The 16,401-nt window shown below is 43.7% G+C and overlaps 1 long non-coding RNA gene across 1 annotated transcript in view; it reads left to right on the top strand.

Annotated features, from left to right (window-relative positions):
- LOC311517488 overlaps positions 1 to 15,784 on the top strand; it is an 83,096-nt gene extending 67,312 nt beyond the window's left edge. Inside the window, exons 3-6 of the long non-coding RNA XR_014710716.1 lie at positions 11,444 to 11,533; positions 13,084 to 13,130; positions 14,413 to 14,480; positions 15,568 to 15,784. This is a non-coding gene — a long non-coding RNA (uncharacterized lncRNA). The remainder of the gene's footprint in view (positions 1 to 11,443; positions 11,534 to 13,083; positions 13,131 to 14,412; positions 14,481 to 15,567) is intronic.
- The last annotated feature ends 617 nt before the right edge of the window (positions 15,785 to 16,401 follow it).

Below are 16,401 nucleotides of genomic sequence, written 5' to 3'. Positions count from 1 at the left end.
TAAAAACATCTTCTGTATTTTCCACAGTATGCATCCGATGAAGTGAGCTGTAGCTCACGAAAGCTTATGCTCAAATAAATGGGTTAGTCTCTAAGGTGCCACAAGTACTCCTTTCCTTTTTGCGGATACAGATGAACACGGCTGTTACTCTGAAACCTGTCCCAATTTTATGTTTTTTATAGCACCTAGTGCTCTGTCAGCGCTCAATAAAGAATACAATAACTGTTGTTCTGTATGTGTAAGGCTTCTTTGTGTAAGACTAGAAAGTTAAAGAGCAGTATTAAGATGTATTGAAATGAGATGTATCTGTCTTTTTCTTCATACTGGTGGTATTATTATTAAGGGTCCCACAGTAGGTCAATGAAGAAGTCAGCAACAGAACCCAGGACTTCTGATTCAGAGATCAGTGCCATGTCCACGAGATTATGCTGCCTGTTAGAGCATGCTATTGGTAGATCATATTTGCTCATGCCACTCAGATACCTAGGGCCAGATTCTACTGCAAGTTATACTGGTGTCAGTTGAGTGTAATTCCTTGGAAGGCAGTCCTGATTTTGGCCCAGCATTTATTCTTTTGAACTTCAAAGCAAGTGAAAGGTTTTTGTTTTTTTGTTTTTTTAAAATGTTCTAGATTTCATGAGACTAAAATTTGCCAGGAATAAAACCCAAAGTACACAGTCTAGTCCCTGTTAGCATCTTCCCTTTCTCTCTCACAGAACAGAACTGCTTATAGCTTTCTTATGAAGTCAGCACTAATAGAGGTGAGGAGGTCAGCAGAAGTTGGCTGTTCCTTGTCATTTCATCTTCTACAGAAATCCAGGGAAGATCTCATTTTCTGTTACCTTATGCTAGCTAAAAAGAACAGGGAAAAGCAAAATGTATGGATTTTTTTTTAAGCTGCCTAGTTGGCATGTTTGGATTCCTCGTTTATTTCTTTGTCACTGTGATAAGTGAAAGTATTTACAATGAAAGTTAATGAGTATGTCATTGCTCGTGACAGTTCATTTCAATTAAAACTGTTACTGTTTTCTCCACTGACTGGGGAAAATATTCAGAAAAAGCTTCTGTGGCAATATGTGGAGTCAACCTTGAGTTCTCCATTGCTCGCTGGGATAGGGAGCATTGTGAAGTCCACTTAGCCCTCAGGGGAAGAGAACGTGTCCTTCTTGAAGGAGATCCTCTTTGTCTAGAACACTCAAAATATTATTTCCACTGTCTGTGCCCCTCCGACTTACTCAATCATTGTATCCAACCTGCCCCCCAAGTCCAGTGGTGCAAAAGAAGGCAAATGGAGCTGTAATGAACGTAGAGGATTTTCCCACATGCTCCCACCACGCAATCTCCTCCAGAATGTTCTTCTGATGCAACCATGTCACAATGGTTCTGCTTCATTCAGTTCCCTCTGTGAACGCTGGGGATCGGGGAACAGGGTAGAATTCACCCAACAGGAATATAACTTGATGATTTTTATGGCCTTGTTCTGAGTTGATGAAACCAGCATGGTGGAGTGTGAGCACCAACAACTGTCCATCACCTGTTAATAATTCTGTTGTCAGCCCAGTAGCAATTTCAGAAGGTAAATCCTCCTTAAAGCTGAATCAATGTATCTGAGCATGATAATCAATGCAAACGTGCTGTGGGGGGCCCAATCCTTTTTTATAAGAGTAAATGATATAAAGATCTAGTCCTGCATGCTTCTATGCTTTCTTCTCACTTTTCATTCCTTCCATGTCCCCATTATGTGATCTTTGTTTCCATGGTCTCACCTTGTTGTTCCAATTAAAGAGCAATCATAGGACTGGCAGGGACTTTGATAGGTCATCTAGTCCAGTCCCCTGCACTCATGGCAGGACTAAGTATTATCTAGACCATCCCTAACAGGCGTTTGTCTAACCTGCTCTTAAAAATCTCCAGCGATGGAGATTCCACAGCCTCCCTTGGCAATTTATTTCAGTGCTTAACCACCCTGACAGGAAGTTTTTCCTAAGGTCCAACCTAAACCTCCCTTGCTGCAATTTAAGCGCATTGCTTCTTGTCCTATCCTCTGAGGTTAAGAACAATTCTTCTGTCTCCTCCTTGCAACAACCTTTTATGGACTTAAAAACTCTTATGTCCCCTCTCAATCTTCTCTTCTCCAGACTAAACAAACCCATTTTTTTCAATCTTCCCTTATAGGTCATGTTTTCTAGACCTTTACTCATTTTTGTTGCTCTTTTCTGCACTTTCTCCAATTTGTCCACATCTTTTCTGAAATGTGGTTCCCAGAACTGGACACAATACTCCACTTGAGGCCTAATAAGTGTGGAGTACAGCAGAAGAATTACTTCTTGTGTCTTGCTTACAACACTCCAGCTAATACATCTCAGAATGATGTTTGCTTTTTCTGCAACAGTGTTACACTGCTGATTCATATTTAGCTTGTGGTCCACTATGACCCCCAGATCCCCTTCTGCAGTACTTCTTCCTAGGCAGTCATTTCCCATTTTGTACATGTGCAACTTATTGTTCCTTCCTAAGTGGAGTACTTTGTATTTGTCCTTATTGAATTACATCCTGTTTACTTTAGACCATTTCTCCAGTTTGTCCAGATCATTTTGAATTATAATCCTATCCTCCAAAGCACTTGCAACCCCTCCCAGCTTAGTATTATCTGCAAACTTTATACATATACTCTCTATGCCATTATCTAAATCATTGATTAAGATATTGAACAGAACTGGACCTAGAACTAATCCCCACGGGACCCCACTCATTATGCCCTTCCAGCATGACTGTGAACCAGTGATAACTACTCTCTGGGAACAGAGTTATGCACACCCCTTATAGTAGTTCCATCAAGGTTGCATTTCCCTAGTTTGTTTTGATACTGTCTCACATGACCTTTTCATAAAGTTTTACTAAAGTCAAGATATACCAAGTCTACCACTCCCGCTCAATCTACAAAGCTTATTACCCTGTCAAATGAAGTGCTCAGGGTGGTTTGACACAATTTTTTCTTGACAAATCCATGCTGTCTGTTATTTTTCACCTTATTATCTTCTAGATGTTTGCAAATTGATTGCTTAATTATTTGCTCCATTATTTTTCAAAGGATGTGATCATTCCCCTCTATTTGACATTGGTTAGGTGTCATTTGGAGTACTGTGTCCAGTTTTGGGCCCCACACTACAAGAAGGATGTGGAAAAATTGGAAAGCGTCCAGCAGAGGGCAACAAAAATGATTAGGGGACTGGAACACATGACTTATGAGGAGAGGCTGAGGGAACTGGGATCGTTTAGTCTGCAGAAGAGAAGAATGAGGAGGGATTTGATAGCTGCTTTCAACTACCTGAAAGGGGGTTCCAAAGAGGATGACTCTAGACTGTTCTCAGTGATAGCAGATAACAGAACAAGGAGTAATGGTCTCAAGTTGCAGTGCGGGAGGTTTAGGTTGGATATTAGGAAAAACTTTTTTGGTAGGAGGGTGGTGAAGCACTGGAATGCGTCACCTAGGGAGGTGGTGGAATCTCCTTCCTTTGAGGTTTTTAAGGTCAAGCATGACAAAGTCCTGGTTGGGATGATTTAGTTTGAGAATCGGTCCTACCTTGAGCAGGGGGTTGGACTAGATGACCCTCTGAGGTCCCTTCCAACCGTGATATTCTATGATTCATACTTCCTATGTTTCCTACACAGTCTGTAGTGTTACTCCTTCTTTCTTTATTGAAAGACACTGAAGATTTCTTTGCTCTTCTACAGTACTGTTCTCTGAGGATCTCAAAAACTTTACAGCGATTAAGTCTCTCAGAAGCTCTGTGAGGTTTGCTACACCCATTTAACAGAAAATTAAAATGAGGCACAAGAGGCTATGCTTAAACAAATTATTTACATAGCATCAACCTTTACTAGATGCCTTATGTACAAATAAAATGGCAAAGTATGCCCTAAAGATCTCTTCATCTTGAAAAATGACTTCCCCAGGATCACATAGCAAATCAGTGGTAGTGCTAGGAAAAATATTTCAGGAGTCTTGACATGTAGAACCCTGCTCTAATCACTAGATATACCTCCTCAGTGAAGCTTACTGTTGGGTATTTGCTCTCTTGTGGGTTCTTCTTCCCAAGGTAGACATCAACACTGTTTAGTTTTAGGAGAAGATGGAGTCTCTTTCTTCCCTCTCAAATGATGAGAAAATCCTCATTAACTCACGTTTCTGTCACCATTATTTTTCCTTCTTCCTCCTCATTTATTGCAGCAATTTCATTAACATGTCACAAACTCAACCTATTATCAAGAGCAAACATCTATAACTATTTTATAAATGATGAGACTTGTGATGTCCCATCCCTATACATTTTTGAGGACTCTCTCCTCTCCCCAGTGTGAAGCCTCACTTTGGTGTTCATTTCAGTTTTGCCGGCAGAACAATAAAGAAAGCTGCAGCAGACAGTTATGTGTCCATCAGCTCCCTCTGTCTGCGACCCCCTTCTCTGCTGGCTCTAGAAACAGAACAAGTTATTATTGTTCAATCCATCATATTTCAAGTAACAATCCCCTCTGCTTTGTTCACCAGCTGGCGGTATATTCCTCTGAGAGAAATCAATACACTAGTCGCTATTTACAGGAATGCTGTTGGTGGCAATGGCAATTGTTCCATTGTTCAAGTGTCCTTATATCTGGAGAGGGCTGTCAAGAGCCTCTTCCACTTTGGCCTACTTTTCTCTGCTGCGTCCATGTGAACATGTTGGGCCAGTTAAGTTATTTTGTTAATGATAAACTGATTACAAGATAACTGAGAGGAGGTGAAGACCCTGAGGCTTGTCAGATTAAGGGATGGTTAAGAGGCTGTGGAGGACTGGTCTTGGCCCTGGTCTACACTAGGACTTTAGGTCGAATTTAGCAGCGTTAAATCGATTTAAACCTGCACCCGTCCACACAATGAAGCCCTTTATTTCGATTTAAAGGGCTCTTAAAATCGATTTCCTTACTCCACCCCTGACAAGTGGATTAGCGCTTAAATCGACGTTGCCGGCTCGAATTTGGGGTACTGTGGACACAATTCGATGGTATTGGCCTCCGGGAGCTATCCCAGAGTGCTCCATTCTGACCGCTCTGGACAGCACTCTCAACTCAGATGCACTGGCCAGGTAGACAGGAAAAGAACCGCGAACTGTTGAATCTCATTTCCTGTTTGGCCAGCGTGGCAAGCTGCAGGTGACCATGCAGAGCTCATCAGCACAGGTGACCATGATGGAGTCCCAGAATCGCAAAAGAGCTCCAGCATGGACCGAACGGGAGGTACGGGATCTGATCTCTGTTTGGGGAGAGGAATCCGTGCTATCAGAACTCCGTTCCAGTTTTCGAAATGCCAAAACCTTTGTCAAAATCTCCCAGGGCATGAAGGACAGAGGCCATAACAGGGACCCGAAGCAGTGCCGCGTGAAACTGAAGGAGCTGAGGCAAGCCTACCAGAAAACCAGAGAGGCGAACAGCCGCTCTGGGTCAGAGCCCCAAACATGCCGCTTCTATGATGAGCTGCATGCCATTTTAGGGGGTTCAGCCACCACTACCCCAGCCGTGTTGTTTGACTCCTTCAATGGAGATGGAGGCAATACGGAAGTAGGTTTTGGGGACGAAGAAGATGATGATGAGGAGGAGGTTGTAGATAGCTCACAGCAAGCAAGCGGAGAAACCGGTTTTCCCGACAGCCAGGAACTGTTTCTCACCCTAGACCTGGAGCCAGTACCCCCCGAACCCACCCAAGGCTGCCTCCTGGACCCAGCAGGCGGAGAAGGGACCTCTGGTGAGTGTACCTTTTAAAATGCTATACATGGTTTAAAAGCAAGCATGTGAAAGGATTACTTTGCCCTGGCATTTGCGGTTCTCCTAGATGTAGTCCTAAAGCCTTTGCAAAAGGTTTCTGGGGAGGGCAGCCTTATTTCGTCCTTCATGGTAGGACACTTTACCACTCCAGGCCAGTAACACGTACTCGGGAATCACTGTAGAACAAAGCATTGCAGTGTATGTTTGCTGGCATTCAAACAACATCCGTTCTTTATCTCTCTGTGTTATCCTCAGGAGAGTGAGATATAATTCATGGTCACCTGGTTGAAATAGAGTGCTTTTCTTCAGGGGACACTCAGAGGAGCCCATTCCTGCTGGGCTGTTTGCCTGTGGCTAAACAGAAATGTTCCCCGCTGTTAGCCACAGGGAGGGGGGAAGGTTGAGGGGGTAGTCACGCGGTGGAAGGAGGCAAAATGCGACCTTGTAACGAAAGCACATGTGCTATGTATGTAATGTTAACAGCAAGGTTTACCCTGAAAGAGTGTAGCAACTGTTTTATAAAATGTGTCTTTTTAAATACCGCTGTCCCTTTTTTTTTCTCCACCAGCTGCATGTGTTTCAATGATCACAGGATCTTCTCCTTCCCAGAGGCTAGTGAAGCTCAGCAAGAAAAAAAAACGCACTCGCGATAAAATGTTCTCCGAGCTCATGCTGTCCTCCCACACTGACAGAGCACAGACGAATGCATGGAGGCAAATAATGTCAGAGTGCAGGAAAGCACAAAATGACCGGGAGGAGAGGTGGAGGGCTGAAGAGAGTAAGTGGCGGGCTGAAGAGAGTAAGTGGCGGGCTGAAGACAGGGCTGAAGCTCAAATGTGGCGGCAGCGTGATGAGAGGAGGCAGGATTCAATGCTGAGGCTGCTGCAGGACCAAACCAGTATGCTCCAGTGTATGGTTGAGCTGCAGCAAAGGCAGCTGGAGCACAGACTGCCACTGCTGCCCCTCTGTAACCAACCGCCCTCCACCCCAAGTTCCATAGCCTCCACACCCAGACGCCCAAGAACGCGGTGGGGGGGCCTCCGGCCAACCAGCCACTCCACCACAGAGGATTGCCCAAAAAAAAGAAGGCTGTCATTCAATAAATTTTAAAGTTGTAAACTTTTAAAGTGCTGTGCTTAAAGTGCTGTGTGGCATTTTCCTTCCCTCCTCCACCACCCCTCCTGGGATACCTTGGTAGTCATCTTCCTATTTGTGTGATGAATGAATAATGAATGCATGACTGTGAAGCAGCAATGACTTTATTGCCTCTGCAAGCAATGATTAAAGGGAGGAGGGGAGGGTGGTTAGCTTACAGGGAAGTAGAGTGAATCAAGGGGCGGGGGGTTTCATCAAGGAGAAACAAACAGAACTTTCACACCGTAGCCTGGCCAGTCATGAAACTGGTTTTCAAAGCTTCTCTGATGCGTACCGCGCCCTCCTGTGCTCTTCTAACCGCCCTGGTGTCTGGCTGCGCGTAACCAGCAGCTAGGCGATTTGCCTCAGCCTCCCACCCCGCCATAAACATCTCACTCTCACAGATATTGTGGAGCACACAGCAAGCAGTAATAACAGTGGGAATATTGGTTTCGCTGAGGTCTAAGCGAGTCAGTAAACTGCGCCAGCGCGCCTTTAAACGTCCAAATGCACATTCTACCACCATTCTGCACTTGCTCAGCCTGTAGTTGAACAGCTCCTGACTACTGTCCAGGCTGCCTGTGTACGGCTTCATGAGCCATGGCATTAAGGGGTAGGCTGGGTCCCCAAGGATACATATAGGCATTTCAACATCCCCAACAGTTATTTTCTGGTCTGGGAATAAAGTCCCTTCCTACAGCTTTTGAAACAGACCAGAGTTCCTGAAGATGCGAGCGTCATGTACCTTTCCCGGCCATCCCACGTTGATGTTGGTGAAACATCCCTTGTGATCCACCAGAGCTTGCAGCACTATCGAAAAGTACCCCTTGCGGTTTATGTACTCGGCGGCTTGGTCCTCCGGTGCCAAGATAGGGATATGGGTTCCGTCTATAGCCCCACCACAGTTAGGGAATCCCATTGCAGCAAAGCCATTCACTATGACCTGCACATTTCCCAGGGTCACTACCCTTGATATCAGCAGATCTTTGATTGCGTGAGCTACTTGCATCACAGCAGCCCCCACAGTAGATTTGCCCACTCCAAATTGATTCCCAACTGACCGGTAGCTGTCTGGCATTGCAAGCTTCCACAGGGCTATCGCCACTCGCTTCTCAACTGTGAGGGCTGCTCTCATCTTGGTATTCATGCACCTCAGGGAAGGGGAAAGCAAGTCACAAAGTTCCATGAAAGTGCCCTTACGCATCCGAAAGTTTCGCAGCCACTGGGAATCGTCCCAGACCTGCAACACTATGCGGTCCCACCAGTCTGTGCTTGTTTCCCGAGCCCAGAATCGGCGTTCCACAGCATGAACCTGCCCCATTAGCACCATGATGCATGCATTGTCAGGGCCCATGCTTTCAGAGAAATCTGTGTCCATGTCCTGATCACTCACGGGACCGCGCTGACGTCGCCTCCTCGCCCGGTATCGCGTTGCCATGTTCTGGTGCTGCATATACTGCTGGATAATGCGTGTGGTGGTTAATGTGCTCCTAATTGCCAAAATGAGCTCAGCGGCCTCCATGCTTGCCTTGGTATGGCGTCCGCACAGAAAAAAGGCGCGGAACGATTGTCTGCCGTTGTTCTGACGGAGGGAGGGGCGACTGACGACACGGCTTACAGGGTTGGCTTCAGGGAGCTAAAATCAACAAAGGGTGTGCCTGTACATCAAGGAGTATTTCAGGCAGGACTGCACGGAGGTTTCCAATAAGAAATGGTGCACCTAAGTTATCGTTGTTATTGGAACAAGGAAGTTAGCCTGGCCTCTGATTGATACATGGCTAGATTTACCTCGCTGCACCTTCTCTGTGAGTGACTGCAGTGTGATCTAGACAGGGGAGGAGGCAAATGAGTACAAAACAAATCTGGTCTATTTCTTGTTCTGACCCACTCCATCTATCTTTTACATCTTTGGCTGGCAGCAGACGGTGCAGAAGGACTGCATGCCATCCACATCTCATGGCTGCTTGGCAGAAGATGGTACAGTACGACTGCTAGCCATCTTCATCTCTTGCCTGCCTGGCATAAGATGGTACAATACGACTGCTAGCAATCCTCATCTCTTGCCTGCCTGGCAGAAGATGGTACAGTACGACTGCTAGCAGTCCATATCGCCTGCCCGCTCACCATAAGACGGTTCAATAGGACTGCAGGACTAAAGAGAATGACCTGGTCAAGTCACTCCAAATTTAGTCCCTGCGCCCATGTCTGCCCAGGCGCTCCCAGCCGACGTGGCCAGGAGCACCTCGGAAACGACGAGGACGATTACCAATCGTATTGCACCGTCTGCTGCCAGAAGGCAATGGGTTGCTGCTACTGTGCAGCAGAGCCGTACCGCGTCTGCCAGCACCCAGGAGACATAGGGTGACGGTTACCTGAGCTGGCTCCATGCTTGCCGTGGTATGGCGTCTGCACAGGTAACTCATGAAAAAAGGCGCGAAACGATTGTCTGCCCTTGCTTTCACGGAGGGAGGGAGGGAACGGGGGCCTGACGACACGTACCCAGAACCACCCGCGACAATGTTTTAGCCCCATCAGAGTACTCCATTGTGAGTGCTCTGGACAGCACTCTCAGATGCCCGATTGTTTGCCATTGCTCTGACGCTGGGAGGGGCGCTTACAGGGTTGGCTTCAGGGAGCTAAAATCAACAAAGGGGGTGGCTTTACATCAAGGAGAATTTCAGGCAGGACTTCACGGAGGGTTCCAATAAGAAATGGTGCACCTAAGTTATTGTCCTTATTGGAATAAGAAGGTTAGTCTGGCCTCTGATTGATACATGGCTAGATTTACCTCGCTGCACCTTCTCTGTAAGTGACTGCAGTGTGATCTAGAAGAATGAGTCCCCTAGACAGGGGAGCGGGGAAGCAAATGAGTACAAAACAAATCTGGTCTATTTCTTGTTTTGATCCACTCCATCTATCTTTTACATCTTTGGCTGGCAGCAGACGGTGCAGAAGGACTGCATGCCATCCACATCTCATGGCTGCTCGGCAGAAGATGGTACAGTATGACTGCTAGCAGTCCGTATCGCCTGCCCGCTCACCATAAGACGGTTCAATAGGACTGACTGCAGGACTAAAGAGAATGACCTGCTCAAGTCACTCCAAATTTAGTCCCTGTGCCCATGTCTGCCCAGGCGCTCCTGATCGACCTCACAGAGGCGACCAGGAGCACCTCAGACATGACGATGACGGCTACCAGTAGTACTGTACCGTCTGCTGCCACAAGGCAAGGGGTTGCTGCTACTGTGTAGCAATGCCGTACCGCATCTGCCAGCACCCAGGAGACATAGGGTGGCGGTTACCTGAGCGGGCTCCATGCTTGCCGTGGTATGGCGTCTGCACAGGTAACTCAGGAAAAAAGGCGCGAAATGATTGTCTGCCCTTGCTTTCACGGGGGGAGGGAGGGAACGGGGGCCTGACGATATGTACCCAGAACCACCCGCGACAATGTTTTAGTCCCATCAGGCATTGGGATCTCAACCCAGAATTCCAATGGGCAGTGGAGACTGCGGGAACTGTGGGATAGCTACCCACAGTGCAATGCTCCGGAAGTCGATGCTTGCCTCGGTACTGTGGAAGCGCTCCGCCGAGTTAATGCACTTAATGCACTTAGAGCATTTTCTGTGGGGACACACACACTCGAATATATAAAACCGATTTCTAAAAAACCGACTTCTATAAATTCGACCTAATTTCGTAGTGTAGACATACCCTTGGAGTGTTAACTAAGACGCCCCACCCCCAAAGCTTTCAACTCTGCTCTCCAAGTAAACCTACAGCTGGTTTCTTGTTTCCAGTGGCTGCAAAACAAACTGCAGGGCTCAGTTCACAAACCCTTTTCATGAACCCTTGTGGTCGTTGTATAGCCCAGGTGTGGGTTGGTTGGTTGGTTGGTTTGTTTGTTTCAAAGTTCTCACTACAGATTTTCTCAGGCCAAACACTCTATAGACGTGCAAAGTAGGATTGTGATATTTGTGACTGGAACAATCCCCTCAAATCCTGTTTGATGCTAGTCGCTGCTGTCCTTGCACTGCTTCTCATGCCTCTCTTCTTCTTACCCCTCTTGTTAAAGGGGAAAGTGCACTAAACTGGCTTGCTATTTACAAATTGGAACCAGATTAAACTGCAGGCTAATCTGACAATGTGGAGTCAAAGTCCCTGCTAGGAAGAATTTAAAGCAACCAAAAAGAATAAATTACTTGGCCCAAGAAGTCAACCTTGATAAATCCTATTTTAAGACCTGGGTTAATTTAAGAGGCAGAGTGAATGGAAGAAAAACATAAGTCAATCTTGAGTCTCATTTGTTTAGCTTCATGTTACAACAGGGTTCTAGAAATGAGAGAAAATCAGGCGGTGGCATCCAAAGAACGTGTGCACCTGTTTTCTTCAGTGAGACTAATCAATGTTGGATTTAATCTGAGATTTGCTCGCATTTAGTTCCCGCAGTTAATATCCCATTTTTTCTTGTCCCCCATAGAATTTTACCCTGTATATATCTCTGTTTTTACAGGAGATGGATCCAGGCACCCATGCAACTTTGGGAAAGCTTGAATCTGGAGGAGGATGTGAAATGCACAGCTGAGCCCTGTCTCTATTATCGGTAAAGCTGATCACAAAATGGTATTTCTGCTCCACAGGAAGTTCTGATGTTATTTAAAAAAATCATTCTGAATTGGGGAATAAAATTGAAACTTAGAAACGTTCTGCAGAACAGAAATACCAGAAAAACTTGATTTGGGAACATTTCATTTCAATAATATAAAACCATTTTGTTTTGATATTGCATAATGATAGATTTAATATTAAACTATCATAGTAGGATGTCTTGAAATTAAGAACTGTATAAATACAATACTATATCATTCTACTTGTATTTATTACGATATTAATTTTAATAAAGTTGACATGAAATGTTTCGCCATTATCAGAATAAAACATCTTGATATTACATAAATGTTTAAGTGCTTTTGAATGGGAACAAATTGTTTTTGTTTTGAAATGTTTCCTGGAAACATTTTCATTTAGATAAAATTTCATTTTCTAATGGAATATTGTTCTGCTGAAAATTTTTCAATCACCTTTAATTATGGGTACTTAGGTAACATTGGGTAGAGCTGGATAGAAAATTTTTAGAAAAATAATAAATGTCATTCTAAATATGCTGTTTCATCAAAACCAAAACTTTTTGTGGAAATATTTCAGTTTTGACAAAAATTTCATTGCAAAGGCTTTTGGATCGAGCTTGAGAGAGGTACAGATCTCTGCTGTACCTCCTTCAGAATGATCTAGAATGGAAAACTCTGTTCTAAACTGAGCAGACGTGAACCTTGATCTCCCACACCCTAGCCGAAGGCCCAACTCACCAGAGTGCATACACATGCCCCATAGCCTTCCTAGCCATTTCAATCCCTCTTCCTGAATCAAAAACCGCAGATTTTGTTAGGAACATTGACACAATTCAATTTTTGTGAAAACCAGTGTGGAACAAAAACAAATATCAAAACCTTGGAAGTTGCCATGAAATGAATTGTCATCATCCAGTCATTCGAAGCACTGTGTGGGTTAGTGATGCAGCAGAGAATAGACCAAGGCTGTTAAGATAAGGATCTTTTAAAAGATTTTTAAAAGACTTGATCAACACATTGCATGCTTAGTTCCCTTTAATATGAGAGAGCTATGTGCCGAGTTATAAAAGCAATAGAAGAAATTCAGGCCCAAATCCTGATCCCATTGAAATCAATGGCAAAACTCCAGTTGATTCCAGTGGGACCAGGATTGGGAATTATGAGCTTGCATCTTTTTGTATAAATACAAGCCTGAAAACTGCATCCACATCCCATCAAATTTTGGAAGAGTTCAGGTCTGGAACCAGATCTGATTCTTATTTTCTGTTGCTTTCTTGTTGCAGAGTTGAGCTAGTGACAGGAACTCATTACAAATGGCTGAACATCTCCTGTATCTTAAATGGAAACCCCTGGAACTTGAGAAAACTAGGATCCTTTTCTGAACTTTGTCTCTCAGGACCCATTTGTAATTTAAAATGGCTTGTTCTCACAGCAGTGCTCCTTTCAACTTGTGGGTTATTTTTATGCTCTGACATAAGCATTCCTTTTATCTTCTAACAATGGGCCTGATTCTCTTCACTTACAGGAGTGTGAACTGGAAGTAACTGCACTGAAGTCAGTGGAATGACATGGGTATGTGAATGGAGAATCAGCCTGTGGTTTTTAGTGTTCTGGGTTGGTTTCTCTGTGAAATTTTGAAAGTAATCACACTAAATACACTTGCAGCATTTGCCCTAAAAATAGCAAAGTGCCACATGAAGGGCTCTGATGCTGTCTTGAAAAGTGTGATTCATAGAAAGTGAGTGGAGTGATGAATGGAAAATTTCCAAGCCAATATAATTATGGTGATATCCTGAATATACAGGATGAAGAAAATATACAGCTGTTTTTACATGTGCTCCTACATAGACGCCTCAGGCAGGAAAGACTATGACAATTGGCTGACTGTTACTGGGGTTGAAGGGGATGTATGTATGACTAATTGTAATATGTATTGCAGTAAATATTAGATTTAACTGTTTCAAACTACTAATGAAGAGGGGTTTATTTATTTTTGGAAGGGATTGACCTTGTCCCCCTCTAGTCCCAGTACTAAGGGGGAAGGTTGGTTACCATTACAACTTTGCAAGAGCTGCTCAGATACTGCGTGTCTGTAGGTAGACAGTCAAGAGATTTCCATACAAGGTAGAGAGAGATCTGACTCATAAACTTCAGATCTGCATTGAGTCCAAACTTCCTGAAAGTTCATGTGTTCAGATCCAGGAGTTTTGGTTGGACCCACTTCTGAGAAAATATGTGGATGTTCCCTCCTATTTTTGCTCTTATTTACTTGATGTAATTTCCCTCACTAATAGCTCCTTTCAGCCAAACAAACAATGGTTTAGTAGCTCAAGTGAAAATCAGTAGCGGACACTTTTTCAGTCTGTTTTACCATCAAGTTATTTACTTTCAAAGGTTAACATTTTTATCCACATTCTCAGACATACTGTACTATCTATCCTAGGTACTTATTCGGCCCCATGACCATAGTGTCTAAGCACCTCAATCTTTAGTGGAATTGCCCTGCCCAATGCCCCTATGTGGTAGTGAAGTACTACTACTCCCATTTTACTGGAGGAAGTAAGGGTATGTCTATGGTATGCAAAAACCTCTGACCATGAGTCTCAGAGGCTGAGTCAACTGACTTGGGTACGCAGCGCTTCCACTATGGGGTTAAAAATAGCACTGAAGTAGGTTCCTGCTTGGGCTCTGAAACACAGCAAGGCAGGGTAGGGGTGTCTCAGAGCTCAGGTTTTGGAGCCCAAACAGGAGTATCTAAACTGCTGTTGTGAGCCCCGCAAGCCCAAGTCTATTGACCCGGGTTCTGAATCTTGCTGCCTTTATTTTATTTTATTTTATTTTATTTTATTTTCAGTGGACACATACCCCAGGTTACTTATCCAAGATCTCACTGGAAGTCTGTGATGGAGCATTGAAGTGAATGTAGGTCTAAAGTTCCACTCTAATCCAATGGTTAGGATACTATACTTACTCTCTTGAGGCTGGTGTAAACAAAATTTTTGTACCATGTCAACGATCTCTATATTTAGAAACTGATATCATTAAAGTGGTACAACCCATGTGAGTGGTCAGTTATTCTGCTACACAGGAGCTTACATGAGAACATCTTTTATTTTTACATAGATTCTAAAATATTTGGAGCAGGGGACTCTTGTTGTGCTGTGTTTTGTACAACACGTATCACAATGGGCCCTGGTCTATGACTGGGGCTCCTATCTGCTACGGTAATACAAACAATAATTTCCATAAATTTAACAGCTCGAGCAGTACAAAAACTATAGACAAGCTCATAGTTTTACATGCTGTTTAGATGTGTAGCACTTCTGAAAGGCTGGCAAAAATAACCCTTTCATCTATTTGTTCTGTGAGAAGGGTAAAAATGCCTTCTTGGTTCATTATCATATGCCTTAATCCATGGTGAAAATTTATGAGGTCACTGGGACTTATACTAGCAGATTTGGTAGCCTTTTATGTCTCAGTCTAAATACATATCAATCTGAATTTGGGAAGTATTTGTCATTGGCTTTGAGACAGATACAAGTTTTTATTATAGCTATAATTTACACTATTCTGTTTCATTGAGTTTTCTTTTAATTTTCTTTTGTTGGTTTGCAAATGTTGGCACAGTTGTAAGAGCAGGATTTTATAATTGTACTATAAGAATAGAGGTACTAATGAATGTCTTGATTTCATTTTACCAGCCACCACATTTGAATAGCAGAAAGGAATGACCCTCTGGGACATTGGTAGAAATGCATCTGACAGACTGCCAGTGTCTGTACTGATGTTAAGGCAGGGACAGACCAGAACAATCCTTATAACTGATTATGGTCACCCTTTTGTTTTAGGATAAGTTATGTCTATTATGGTTTCCTATATGTATTACAAATTAGGCACTCCAGTTAAATACACATTTCTTTTTAAGGTTTAGTAAGTAAGAGACAAGATCTTGTATTGTGTCTATGTTAAGGAGACTCAAAATAAACTGACACTGTTTATATTCTCAAAGGTCTCTGTAAAAAGACTGTTTGTGTGAATGAGGAATGTATCCATCAGAAAAAGATAAGGTGTGAAGGCCATTGTTAACCAGATGGTCAAGAAAGGAGGAGCAAAGACACTTATTGAGATTTGTTGACGCCAGCAACGCGCATCCATGATTGAGGAAGGACAGATTGACAACCCTGAGGTGAAGACTGGCACCCCTAAAGACAGGACAATTGATTAAATCGGAACCAGGACAGGATGACCTTCTCGGAGGTGTATTGGAATGTTTAATCAAAAGATACACCAATTAAGAAGTAACCGATCACAAACTGACACAGCAAAATCCATAGACTTCAACAGAGAAAAAAGACTATATAAGAACAGGGTGCTTGGCCATGGGACTTTGGGTTCATCTTGCCACACTCCAGGAGCATCGGATTGTGACAGACAGAACCCTGCTCCCCTCTGCGACCAATCTGGCTGGCCATTAGATTGATCCAGACTCTGGACTGGTAACTATAAACATCAACTGGCAGGACTGTGTGTGTCTGTGTGTGTATATGATTGAAAAACATATGCTAACTGTTGTATTCTCAATAAATGCGGCATGCTGCCTTTTCCTTGTAAAGATCCTGTGCGCTTCTAATAAGCATAACACAGCTGGGAGTGCTTTTCTCTTTTTGACTTTTTGTTAAAGTAAATTAAGAATTTCAAATATTTTGCAAAATAATGCAAATCAAATCCATCTTTAGCAATTTGGTTTGAAATCCTAAAATCCCAGATTTTGCCATATTTGCTTGTCAAGCAGTGTTTTACTTTGTGAGTAGTCCCAATGAAACCTGCACATGCCAAGGAGGGT

Source organism: Lepidochelys olivacea (genome assembly GCF_965140295.1).
Source record: "Lepidochelys olivacea isolate rLepOli2 genome assembly, chromosome: 3".
Classification (NCBI taxonomy): Eukaryota; Metazoa; Chordata; order Testudines; family Cheloniidae; genus Lepidochelys; species Lepidochelys olivacea.
Note: the sequence above shows the minus strand (reverse complement) of the source record. Positions and strands in the feature narration are given on the sequence as shown.